Source organism: Acanthochromis polyacanthus, chromosome 16, assembly GCF_021347895.1.
Source record: "Acanthochromis polyacanthus isolate Apoly-LR-REF ecotype Palm Island chromosome 16, KAUST_Apoly_ChrSc, whole genome shotgun sequence".
Taxonomy (NCBI): Eukaryota; Metazoa; Chordata; class Actinopteri; family Pomacentridae; genus Acanthochromis; species Acanthochromis polyacanthus.
The window spans coordinates 15,476,695-15,489,605 of NC_067128.1; the positions used below are offsets into that span (position 1 = coordinate 15,476,695).

General features: G+C 41.1%; 1 protein-coding gene across 2 annotated transcripts in view; it reads left to right on the forward strand.

Annotated features, from left to right (window-relative positions):
• Positions 1–12,911, forward strand: part of hivep2a (HIVEP zinc finger 2a) — a 131,301-nt gene that overhangs the window by 35,040 nt on the left and 83,350 nt on the right. Inside the window, exon 1 of one of the 2 annotated variants that reach the window (XM_022196273.2) lies at positions 12,008–12,396. The exons of the other annotated variant lie outside the window; for it this stretch is intronic. The gene's annotated coding sequence lies outside the window, so the exon portion shown is untranslated. Of the gene's footprint in view, positions 1–12,007; positions 12,397–12,911 lie in introns of those variants that run through there. 2 annotated transcript variants of the gene reach the window in all.

The window sequence follows — 12,911 nt, forward strand, 5'->3', positions numbered from 1 at the left end:
CATCCATCCATTGTCTATACACCACTTTATCCTCACTAGCGTCGCAGGGTGTGCTGGAGTCTATCCCAGCTGACTCAGGTGAAGGCAGGGGACACCCTGGACAGGTCGCCAGTCTGTTGCAGGGCTACATATACTACAGACAGACAATCACTCTCACATTCACACCTACGGACAATTTAGAGTGATCAGTTAAGCTCAGCATATTTTTGGACTGTGGGAGGAAGCCGGAGTACCCGGAGAAAACCCACACATGCACAGGGAGAACATGCAAACTCCATGCAGAAAAATCCCAGGCTCAGGCCGGGATTTGACCCAGGGATCTTCTTGCTGCAAGGCGAAAATGCTAACCACTACATCATTGTGCAGCCCCAAATTTCCACCAGACATTCTCAAAAATGTGGTACACAAATCCACAGAAATTAGCTTTTAGGGGTTAAATCAATGAGTGTAGACTGTACAGCCTTTAGCATGAAGACTAGAAATGAGAAAAACATTTGAGAGAAGGGTGTATTCTTTCAAATAATTCTGTGATGTATCACAAATAAATTTAGATGGGATTGGACTCATCACCTTGGTAACCTAAAAATAGAGTAGAAGCTTAAAAAATGTTGTGAAAGGGTGCTATTTTCTCAAACTTAACAATGTAGTTCTGGTTCTTTAAATGAAACTTTGTTCTGTCCTGTTTCAGTCTGAGGCCTCCGTCTCCTGACTTGGACTTTTCAAGCTGCAAGGCTCTTCCAATATGTCACAGAAAAACATTTCTTTCAAAGCATAAATGAGATTGCTGCTTAGATGTATGAGAACTGTACAAAGACTTTAAGCTTCTATATTAACTCTGAGTATATCATTTGTCTAAATCACATAGAAATTCAACAATTTAGCAAAATTCTGAATGAACAACAGTTTGGCCCCTGCAGCATCTCTGTTCAAAGCATGGGTTGCCAGATATAGTGGGTTAATAGTACGTTTAGTACAACAGGTCTCTGTGCAGGTGTAATTCTACCAAACCAATTAATTAGCATCAACGGTGCTGGCAGGCGTATTCATTTCACTTTGGAAGTAGCCAAGCTAGGTGTTGGAATGAAAAACAACAAGTGTACTTTGTCAAATTTCCAACAATTAATTTAAACCACCAACTTGAAACAGAGATTTCATTACATTAATATTATGTCACCACTCCTTCCGACTTGTAGCGATAAATTTTACCTTCTTCCCTCATCTCAGTGGCTCTCAAGACAGAGTTAAATGAATAAAATTTCCCTCCTACATCGCCATGCCAGCCCACCAACCTTTTCACAGGTTGATAATGAAACTCTGCAATCTTAAGCACACAGCTGAATGAGCATAAATGACACCCACATCATCTGTTAAAGTATAAAAGTGTTTTCGCTCTGGAAATTGGCTGTAAAAGGCATCAGGGAATTGGCACTATGTTGAAAGACTTTGCTCAAATGAGACTGAAATTAACTGGTAGGTGGAGTAATCGTTTGAGAAACGTCTTTGAGAAGCTTTTTATTCAAAACAGAGATTATGATTTAGATTTTTATGCCAGATCGACATTTAGATTTTGTTACTCAACAGATGCCAGCCATCATTTGGAGGCCAGTTCTTCCCAACATGTTGTTGGCTGGTAGAACTATAAAAGTGACCAGCAGATTTAGGCCGGTGGGTTGGTTTGACTCAGCTGTGACTGACAGCTCTGCCCTCGTAGCCCTGACGCTCTGCTATTTATCACGGACCTTTCATGCGAGTGTGTGTCTGCACTGGCATAGTTTGCTTGTGTTACGCTGAACTGGATACCCCTGATGTCTCTGGGACCAAAGTGGCTTCAGTTATACAGCCACATAGCTGAAGTGTCCGTGGGGACAGCCCCGAATAATTTTAGGGTTGTGGGGCAAGCCTGGACTGGAAAGCATACAGAGAGACAAATAGCCCAACAGACAGACAGAAATACAAACAGATAAACGGACAGATGGCTGTCACAAAGGTTCACCCAAAACGGGCACAGGCTTTTCAAAATAAATTTTTTAAAAAGGCACCAAATAGGAGGCAGCTCAGGCCTGTGTGTGGCAGCCAGATTGGCTTCGTTTTGGGGCTACAATCTGTGGCTGATTTGGGCTGAGAATCACTGCATACAGAGACATTTGAGCCAACTTTGGGCCATTGGTGGCAAACCAGATTTGAGAAACGAACATGTAACAGTTTAGGAAGACAGTTGGTGACCTCCGGTTCATTTACATCAGACCTAAAGTTACCAGAATTTAAACAAAGCTGTGAAAGTTGGGCACAAAAAAGCTCCAGTTTTGTAGAATTTAGCTATGTGCCAAAACAGTTCCTCAAAATTTACTAAAAACTGAGTGTCCATCAGGTAATTGATAGAATTGATGAAAGTTTTTCATTAAGACAATCTTTTCCTATCCTAAAATGGCTTAGATGTAACTCTGCAATGTCTCCTCTAAAATGCACAGATATATGTAGCCATTACTTGTTTGTCCACAAACCCTTCCTCTACTCGTTGCCCCTATAACAGCTCACCAATGACTTTGCTCAAACACTGTACAACTACAGCACAATACACAATGACAAATTGTAATATTGGAGTGACTCAGTCAAGAATGCTGGTACAGAAAGTCTCACCATGCAGGTTGACAGGATCGGTTCCTTAGGTTTGGTATGAAGGTTGTCATTGGTGAACAGTTTGTAGGTGGAAATGCTCAGCTATGGTGTTCAATGCTTATTTTGCTCTTAATGTGTCCTCCAGCATATGCAAAACACCTTGTTTTTTTTACTGAAAGCAGTCTACATTTGGTGCACTATAAGAAAAATACAGCCTGTTATCCTCTAAAGAAGCAGTTTGTGTTACTGTTACTATAATCACTATAATCATGACAAGTTTTCGGCATCCTGAGCGAGATGTGTACCACACAATGAAGCTCCCAGGAGGCTTTGACAGCACGCCAGTGGCTGAGGCTCATAAGATACGTTGATGAATGCCAGGAAATTTCTTGATTCTTCATTAAAAAATTATGAATTTCATATGAACTGCCCACTAGGATGCCATGTTATCTTTTCCACATTATGTTTAAATATAGACAGAGCACCACAGGAACATTCATCTTCTGAAATGAAGCCATTTTTAGAGTTACATAAACTAATGGGTTTCATCTTTTATTTGAAAAAGGAGATAGTTTTAGCAAATGTAGACATGTTATTGTAAGCACTGGGTGAAATATATACTTGTTGTCTGTCTGTCTTCATTTTTGTCAGCTTAATTCCCTCTCTCATGGCTCTTTACATTCTATTATGCTTCTGTTATGTCACAGGTGTTACCTCTGTGCTGCAGGATTAAGGCGTGTGGGGTGACTTGAGTTTGCGTTGACTCTCTGTAATTAAAGTCGAGGGTAACCTTTGTGTTTTGAGGTTTGACTCGTTAACTTTAATGACCAGAAGTTTGGGGTAAACACAGTGTTTTTTGTAATCTGCTGTGTTTTCCACCGAGGGAGGTTTATGGTAACCTTTAAGAGCTGACGTCAGCCGCTGTACCTGCACAGCTGACCACTGCTGAGTGTGCTAGAGAGGCAGACAACAGCCTCCTTAATGAGGGTGAACTTGAAGGTTTGTGTTTAGGCTTCCTTCAGCCTGCTGGGAAGGTTGCTGGCATACGGGTGTGTTTCTCTGTGTGTGTGTATCACCCTTGTTATGCTTGGGAAGCCCCTTATACACATTGCTAGACTTCTAATAATGAACGCCGCGTTTGCAAGTAAGTTGAGCCATGTGTGTGTTTGTGCACGTGCGTGTGCACGCACATTGTATCACCCCCAGGGGGCGACAGGTGCCACTGGCAACATGAGACCCTGCAGAGTGACATGGTGAGAGAGAGACGAATGATGGAGGGGAGAGAAAGTGGGGGTGAAAGAATGACAGAAGAGTGAAGGGGAGAGAGGTTAGACTAAGAGATGCATGACCAAAAGTACACCTAAACGTTGCACCCATGTGTGATTGTATTCTGAAATCATGGACATTAATGTGATGCTGCTGTGTACAGTTGTCTAGTTTTAGACAAAAAGATTGTGAAGACCCGTTGCATTAGCCCTCCTGTTGTCTTCATTTACGGGCACCAAAAAATACTGTTTCCTTGTCTGAAAAAAATCCCAAAATTCAGCAAAAAATAAATAAAAATCCCCAAATTTCTGAAAATTTGCAAAACTTTCAGGAAGAAAATTTCAATAATTCCTTAAAAGTTTCCCTTAAAAGTTTTATTTTAAAAAATCCTCCAAATTTGACAAGAAATATTTGTAAATATTTTCAAAAAATTAGTAAAAATCTTTCCAAAAAATCCTAAAAATATCTAAAGTGATTACATACATATCAGTAAAACTTCTAATATTTTCTTTAAGAACATTCATATTTTTGTGAATATTCTTAAGAAATGTTTTTTTAACATTTCTTTTTTCCACCAAAAAATGTTCACAAATTTCCCAAAAACGTTGAAAATGTGGACATCAGAAGTTTCACTGTGAAAATGTCTTTTTTCCCCCACATTTTCAAACTTTAAGACGAGTCAATTTGACAACACAACTAGGAAAACACGAGGGTTAACGCTGGTGTTATGTGGTCTAACTCACAGGTGCTTGAACAAACTGTCGTGTTTCTTCGGGTCAAACTGACGTCTGGACACACTGTCATTTTGAGACTGTCGTGTAAAAGATCATTGCCTGTTGTAGCATTATGTTTTACCTTCATTAGAAACATGAAACATGACAATGTCCACATACTTTTGGCCATGGAGTGCAGTGGGGCTGACAAAATGACAGAAGGAGATGGAGTTAGATTGAGAGATAGCGACAGAGAGAGGAAGGGATGGAAAGACAGGGAAGCAGAGATAGACAAATAGACACAGAGATAGTTTTCACTGCTGGAATCAGGGACAGCTGGCCTTGTGTGTGTGTGTGCGTGCGTGTGTGCGTGCGTGCGTGCGTGCGTGCGTGCATGCGTGCGTGCGTGCGTGCATGCGTGCGTGCGTGTGTGTGTGTGTGTGTGTTGGCATGGCTCAGTTGCATAACATTCAACTGGGTCCCCCTGTGGCTTAGAGGCTAAAGTGGTCCCTCTCGCTTTCTCTCTCAGTTCAATTAACTGAGGCTTTGTCGGCATGATGGTTTAGAAAAATCTAAATACAACGTTGAATGTTTAGTTTACGGAAACAACCGCAAATTTATTTTAAATTGCAGCGTTGGTGGGATATACGTGACACAAAGAAGTTGATTGTATCTGCTATCAAAAAGTGTCCAGAAGAACGCGGCTGGTGAGGGTCTCCTTTCCAAGGTAAGCACGCTTTTTCAGAACCTTTTTCCCATGGTGCTTTGCTGTGGGGAAACTCTGCTCTGGAAAAACAGCCCTGCATTTTCTCCGCTCCGCTTCCAAAGATGCGGGCTGCTCTCTTTGTGAGTGTGTGTGAATGTTTGTGCATCACTTTAGGTGGAAGTTTGCAGGCGTGCACAGCTGAATGCGAGTGTGCGTATGTTTTGTGTAGCCCTCCACATGTGGGCACTTGCAGGCTTTTCTGAACTGTTTGTATGCGTGCGTTAGTACGAGTGTGGACAGTAATGTGTGCATGTCAGGTAAGCAGTGAAACGCTACCTCAGATTAACTTCAGTTTTGATTGTAGCGGAGGGCGTGTGCAGACCAGACAACTGTTGGCAAAGCAAATGATCCAGACTAAGTCGCCCTGGATACAGGTCTTACAGCCTTTACACTACATTTCTTGCCCGTACTAAATCACAGATAGAAAACAATGGTGACCTTTGAGATGGTTAAGACCTCCCTTTTCTACGTAATTCATCTTGGCCTTCTCAGATATCAAAAAGCTGTGTAAATACATCCAAGAAGGATTGCAGCCAGATGTATAACAGGTGTAAATGCATGCAACTCTCCAAGACAAATAGATAATATTTACTGCTCCCAACTGTGACTATCACTGTGTGGTCCGTGGAAGTACACTCTTGAGTTGTTCTCCCAACTTCAATAAAGCGGCAGGAAAAATGAGACAGCGATAATCCGTATGGTTGAGGGGGCGACATTAGCTAAACTTTCTTCTGGTTCATAAATATGATTCAGCGGTGTTAGGTCATGCATAGTTCAGCTCAGTTCAGCCAAAAAGCTCCTCAGTGCATAAAGGAGTATGGAACTGATCGCAAATTGTTGATTTTTTGGGGCAAATTTGTAATTAACACATGTAGCATATAATAATTTTGATGAATTATCTTGATTTTAAACTTAGATTTGGTTAGGTTTCTCAACCGAATGGCATGCCACAGATGTGTAGTCCATGGGCAGTCAGAAAGTTCAAAATCTAACTGTTTTCACAGTTTCCAACTCTGATAAATAGTGAGATTTTCTTAATTTTTTAAACATAACATGCCTTTCAAAGCCACAGGCTGGTTTTGGAGTTCAGAGGGTTAAGTGACATGTGGAGTTTATGAGCATACCAGACACTTCTAAATGGGTGCAAATGAGGCATGAGACAGGATAACAAAACACATAAGTAATAACTTGTGTAAAAATGGTGATTATAATGGATACAAGCAGAAAGAAACATCAAATAAGAAACGCACACAAATACTTCAGCTTCACTTGCAGAGCTCTCATTGGTTAAATCCTCCCACAGCTGGCTGCTGGATATCACACGTGTTTAAACAACTGTTGCAGGGTTGACGACTCCCAGTGTTGGAGTTTCTGGCTGGATTGTTGCCTTGTCACTCATGGGAACAAGTGAAAGTAAGCCTGGTTGGCAGCCATCAGACTGAACCGGTGCTTGAGATAGAAGGACGGAGAGAAAACCGGGGAAGAAAGTTAAACACTGACAGAGAATCATTTAAAGAGGGAAACAGAGACAGACTGATATATAGAGTGAGGAGGGAAGAAAAGAAAGACATTTTGAGGGTTGAGTGTGATAGACTGACCCAATAAAAGACACAATGAAAACACTTTTTGGCAGACAGAATGTAAACCTGTAGACAGACAAAGACTGAGATGGAGCCTGGCTGGCGACGAGTCTCAGACGCTCCTAGCCATATTTAATCATCAATTATTAATGCAGTAAAGATGGAATACAGGAAATTAATATTCCCCATTAACAAAGAAGAAGAGTGAGCAGGGGCTTGTAATGACTACCAAAGACAAACGGCCTCCATTTAGAGGTTTACATTCTATTCTTTGCTGGCCGGTTTTACCTGATTATGGGATCCAAATCAGGTCACGCTCCATATCGTATGTGATAACCCAAACTGTTCCACTTCACTTCCATCATTTCACTTCCCTTTTCACTCTTAATGTCATGTTGGTTCAATTCATTACATTTTACTTTCTCTTTCATTTTGTTTTCCTTCCTCCTAAGTCAAGTGTAGTACACTTCTGTAGATAACAGACACCGCATCACTTGTCAAAAAGGTGAAGCTTTGATCCAACCATTGACCTCAGTGACCGTTAAAGCAACACAGCTTCTGCAGTAAAGCCAAACGTACAGAGATCCAGACTAAAAAGCACCAATGAACTGTTATTTTAATTTGACAATTCTTTTAGTAATCCCATAGTAAACTGTTTGGCAGCAGTGAGTTAGAGGCCTTCAGGGGTCCACCAGAGCTATAGGACCCAAGACTCAACCCAAAACGTGTATCCAGATCAACGTTTTATACGGCCAGCTGTGATCATACAAGGCTGGGTTTTTGTGTTGTGTAGCTTGCAACACTGTAACAACCGATGATAATATCTTAGCTAGCATTAGCAGTGGTGGTAGCGAACAAGTTTCCGTGGTTCGAAAGGACAGATAAAGTTGTCTTTCATATGCGAAATGGAACAAAACTGCAAAGCTGATTCTAAATGACTTGCATTTAACCCCAATCACATGACAGTGGACTTGAAATAAGGAGTGGATTAGCCAGGCTGTGAGGTTTAACAGAAAACCTGGACGTATTTTACCAACCTTCTTGGTATGGAGGTTGGATTTTATGTGTTACGAACAGACACAGGACAGAAGGCTGCTAATGTTACATTAGGTAAATCACAAATTTTGCAAATTAACAGGAACTTGTCAGTAGTAATCAGCTGTGAAATTCATGCTAAACAGGTTTGTATCTCTAAGCTGGGCATGGATGTCTGGGTCTGGGTCCGATTCAGTTTCACCAAGTACATTTTTATGTGTTTTTGGGTTCAGGCACAAATATAGAGGCATACTGTTTCCTGTGTAATGTCACCAGATACAGGGGGGGGGACAAATATTTGTTTTGAGGGTTTCATTTCAATTGAACAGTCCAGTTTTCCTGTTTCTACTATTTTAGGCAGTCTTCTGTTTCATTAAAACCTGGTTCCAGTCCTTTGGATCATTGTCCACACCTCAGATTTCTTCAAAAGATAATCAGTTGTGCTGCTTTCACCTTGATCCCAGTTTCTGCCAGTTAGAAAAACAGTTGATCAGTCGGATCTTAAGCTAGATAAGGAAGATGCAGCATTTTAAGTTGTATTTACAGACTGTAAATACAGCCTGCAAAAAGATATTTGGATCCAATTTGATCTTATTTGAGTTCGAAATATAGAAATTGTTGACAACTACATTAAGTCCTACTTTGCAAAAGCTGGGGATAAGTCAACAAAAAGTAGTAAAATCTAATATTGACATTAATATTACTCTTTAATCTAATTTAAAAGTTTGGCTGTATGGGTTTAACTTCAGGAACTGTTACAAATGATAAAAACACACAAATTTGACAGCATTTTGTTTTCATAGTGGAATACTGTGTGAATGTTCCCAAGTTGTATAAAAAAGATTGTATTCAGTTGTTGACATTTTGTCAGCGGAACATGAGGTGACATGACGGCGCTGAATACAGAAGGGTGTCCAAGCCTTCTGGGAGCTGTAGTTGCTGAACGCTAACAGCATTTTATCTTGTTAAAATGACAGCGTGTTCAAATGATGTGCTTTGCGCTTTGTATCCATCACAAACTGACAGTTGAGGCTTCCTTCTCCCCTCTCCTCTTCCTCCGCCGCTCGCCTCCTCCTCCGTTCCCCTCGCTCCATCCTCATGGTGAGTGATCCTAACAAGGCGGATTATACATTTTCAGACTGAGAGCAATCCAGATATGATCAAGTATTTATGTAAGCTGCACTCTCACGGCTCAGATACATACAGAGCCCTCGACTCAACAGCTGTTTCATAACCAGCGTGTGTGTTTCTGTATATGTGTGTGTGTGTGTGTGTGTGGACGTTTACAAGTCTGTGTTGTGTGATAGCTGATAGTCAACAATAAAGCACTGAATTATAAATGTGCAGTTAATGCTTAGGAGAGAACAGACATCTATCTGGCCTAGTTAGAAGAAGTGTGTGTGTGTGTGTGTGTGTGTGTGTGTGTGTGTGTGTGTGTGTGTGTGTGTGTGTCTATATGTTGTGTGTTTTTGTCTTTTCTAGTGTCTCTCAGTTGAAAATTGTTTCCTACTTAGGTAAATTGGTGAATACAAATCTCAAAGAGTTTGGAATATGGTGTATTAAATCATATTATAGATCAATAAAATCATTCTATTCTATTCTATTCTATTCTATTCTATTCTATTCTATTCTATTCTATTAAACCATACATTCTTGCTGCTTCTTGGCAAGATAAACTCTAGAAGGACTATTTATAGTGAGCAGGCTCCATATGTACATAATTCATAAAACTGCATGGTAGTACATAATACATATTGTATACATCAGTGTTAAACCAGGCACGGGTGGCAAAGTGCTGAGGTTTGCAAATATACTGCATTATGTGACACACACACACACACAAAGTCACACACACACACACACACACACACACACACACACACACACACACACACACACACACACACACACACACACACACACACACACACACACACAGTACATAAACACAGATACAGTAAGTACATGTCGACACTGACCTATCGTGCATGCATGAATAAATATTAAATGCATTTAAGTTTGCTATTTTCTGTGCACAACAGCAGAAGCTCTAGTGTTAGTGACACACACACACACACACACACACACACACACACACACACACACACACACACACACACACACACAGACAGACAGACAGACAGATATATCGATATAGAGATGTAAATATAGATATGTGTATGTATACATATACACACTGCGCTGGGGAGACAGAAAAAGTGCATGCACAGAAAGATCTGTTCTGTGTGTGATCACGTTTTTGTGCACTCATGCTTGTATACAGCATATGCATATGTTCCCATAAAAACAAAAGAAAGACAAAGCTTCTCAAACCAAGGTGCCTCTTAGATTAAAACATCATCTTTTTATGTCAACCCGTCCTAGCTGACTGTATAGCAGCTCATGTACTCTTCAGGGTACAGTAGAAATAAGTCACCCAAGGTTGGGTTATGTATTCATGCTCAGGTAATCAGTTAGATAAAAGCACAAAGAGGCTACACTACAAAAAGAGAGTAATGTTCTAGCATGGTGTGTCCTGCCTAAAGCCAGAGTTTTCAATGTCACAAAAGTCTTTTAACCTACTAGATTACCATGGTAACTGATGTGGCACACCTAACCTGCTTTGGAGGAGGTACTGTTCAGAGTTTAGGATTCCAATTTTTTTTAATCAGCTGGGGGAATACATTATGTCTGTAATGCCACTGAAGGAAACCATATGTTTAAAGTAGCATAAACTCTATCTGTAGCATTGCCTCAGAGACCTACATGTGTGTACACGTGCGGCAACAATACTAGTCCCCACTAGTGGACAGTCTAGTCAATTCTGTCAATATCTACTCAAACAAAACATCAGCAACAACAACAACAAACAGAAACACACAAGTGCAAGGTTTTATATCTGTTTCCACATTGCCTGAGCGGATGTGGTGTGCTATGGTACAGCGTATGCGTAGATTCCTTTACCTTGGCAAGTGTTTGTGTTTTGCATGTGTGTATGTGCGTATTCTGTGTGTGCATTTATACTTGCATCATACAGGGTATGAGTTAAAACATAAGTACCTCTGTATTTGTTTGATGTCTTTAATGAAAACTGTGGAGTTTTTCAGCTCTGCTCCTCCGGTCTGTTAACTTGGCAACTGCAGCGGCTGTGCCAGGCAGGAACTACAGCCAGCTGTACTTCTTGTAGCTGCTTTGTCTTCATGTCAGAATCGTTGTCCCCCTAATTTGTCCTAAAACTGTCCTAAAAAGGGCAACAGATTCTACTCTGAGCAAAGTGGTGTAAAACATGCTCCAGATCATCATATATACAGAAACACGTACAGTAGGAACACTGCCTGCATTTATATACACTACCGTTAAAAAGTTTGGGGTCACTAAGAAATGTTGTTTTTGAAAGAAAAGCATTTTTTTTTCAACAAAGATAACATTAAAGTAATCAGAAATGCAATCTAGAAAAAAAACAAAAAAGAAATGCAATCTAGACATTTTTATTGTGGTAAATGACTGGAAACAGCTGAATTTTAATGGGATATCTACATAGGGGTACAGAGGAACATTTCCAGCAACCATCACTCCTGTGTTCTAGTGCTACATTGTGTTAGCTAGTCATGTTGAAAGGCTAATTGATGATTAGAAAACCTTTGTGGAATAAAGTCAGTACATGAATAAAAGTGGCAGTTCTTATGAAAAACATGAAAGTGTCTGGGTGACCCCAAACTTTTTAACAGTAGTGTCTGTGTAAACATTTGACTTCTATTGCTGTATAAAGGTTTTCAAATCTAAATGCATGTGTGCATTGTAGTTTTCTTCCTTGATGTGTAGTGTATGCTAGGTTTTAGTGTACTGTACATGTATATTTGTGTGCTCTTGTGCATGTCCTTGCAAAAGTGCCATAAGTGTTGGCCTGGTGCCTCCCTCCCAGCCGGGGCCCCTCCATCTATTTCTGGCTCTGCGTCACGCCTGGGCTTTACTCCTGTGGCAAGAGGAGTGTTTCTCTAGGGCTCCCACTCTGCTATACACACGCATACACACACACACGCACACACACATACACACAGAGACGCACACACACACACACACACCTTCCGACAGACACACTCCCACATGCCCGCCTGGTAAACGAGTGAGCACACTCAGATGTAAACACACACAGTGACGGACGGACAGAAGAGCGGATGGAGGCATGGATGAATGGATGGCTGCTGACAAACTGGACATAATGGAACTTTAAACTTGTGTCCGCGTGTGTGCGTGCATTGGTGCGTGTGTGTGTGTGTGTGTGTCTGGCACAGAGAGAGAGAGAGCCAGAGAAAGTGTGTGAGAGGGTCGGCCGGTCGGTGTGTCTGTTACCGTGGCGATGGAAGGAGGGAGTGTGAAAACAGAGGAATGCTTTCGGTGATAGAAAGAGAGAGCTGGCCAGGTTAGTCTGTCTATCTATCTATCTATCTATCTATCTATCTATCTATCTATCTATCTATCTATCTATCTATCTATCTATCTATCTATCTATCTATCTACTTCCTGTCTTCTCTCTTTTCTTTTCTTGCTTTCTTTCTTTCTTTCTCTGTGCCTGTTACAGGGGTGCTTTCCTGTGTGTGTGTGTGTGTGTGTGTGTGTGTTTATGTATAAATGTGCGATTGTGAGTGTGTCTGTGTGTGTGTGTGTGTGTGTGTTGCGACCGAGCAGGGGGGATGTCCTCGTCCGCTGTTGTCGTGGCGATGCAGCAGCCGTGAATGACAGTGTGTGGTAATGGTGTGTGTGTGACAAGGGTGACATAAACTACTCTTCATCAGAAATTCGCCCCCTTGTTCGCTATCATTCTGTCTGTTTCCTGAGTGTTACTCACCATCTATCTATCTATCTATCTATCTACTCCAACCCTCATCCCTCATCATCCTCTACTGTCTCCCAGGGTGCTGGTTTTAATGGACACAC